This window comes from Taudactylus pleione, unplaced genomic scaffold, assembly GCF_031769625.1.
Source record: "Taudactylus pleione unplaced genomic scaffold, aTauple2 ptg000061l, whole genome shotgun sequence".
NCBI lineage: Eukaryota > Metazoa > Chordata > Amphibia > Anura > Myobatrachidae > Taudactylus > Taudactylus pleione.
The window spans coordinates 8731952-8732843 of NW_028284463.1; positions in this window are offsets into that span (position 1 = coordinate 8731952).

Here is an 892-nt window from a genome sequence, read left to right on the forward strand (position 1 = left end):
TGAGTTATTATGGGTCTGGATTAAACCAATAAAAGCCTCCTCAGTGCCCATCCAAATCAAGAACAGGTCATCAATATAGCGAGCATAGGTGTAAATATATTTAGAAATTTCTGCGTTCTTAAAAAATATCCTGCTCTGCAACCATCATATAGGAATTTGCGTACGATGGGGCCACATTTGACCCCATCGCACACCCGGACACTTGTAAATAAAATTTTCCATCATAGAGGAAGTAATTGTGAGTTAAAATTAACTTCAACAGCTCCAAAAACAAATTGATCTCTGGACCATCATAAAACACATTCCCCTCTATCAATTTTCTGACCAGTCACAATCCATCACTATTGGGGATAATAGTGTAGAGACTAGAGACATCAACACTACACAATACACTCCCTTCAGGTACACAGCTCACAGATGATAATAAGTTCAGAAAAGCTGTCATATCCAAAATAAATCCTGCACTGTTAATTATGCATGGTTGTAACAATGCATCAAGGTAAGTTGACAAAGGTTGGAATAAAGAACCTCAAACAGCTATAATCGGCCACCCAGGGGGTGCAATTAAACTCTTGTGCACCTTGGGCAGCGTGTACAGCAATGGCACCTTAGATTGCCCCGGTAAAAGGGCACCTTACAGTTCAGAAGTAATCAAACCATCATTCCTTGCCCTGTCTAGTAGAAACTTCAACTTATTAGAAAACACAATTGTTGGATCACTATCATGCATCTTGTAAACATTTGTATCTGACAACTGCCTACTGATTTCCTCTTTATACATAGTCAAATCTTAGATAACAATCACCCCTCCTTTATCCGCGGAGTGAATTTTAATATCAGTATATGTAGGATTTATCCCCAATAGTGATGGACTGTGACCAGTCAGAAAATT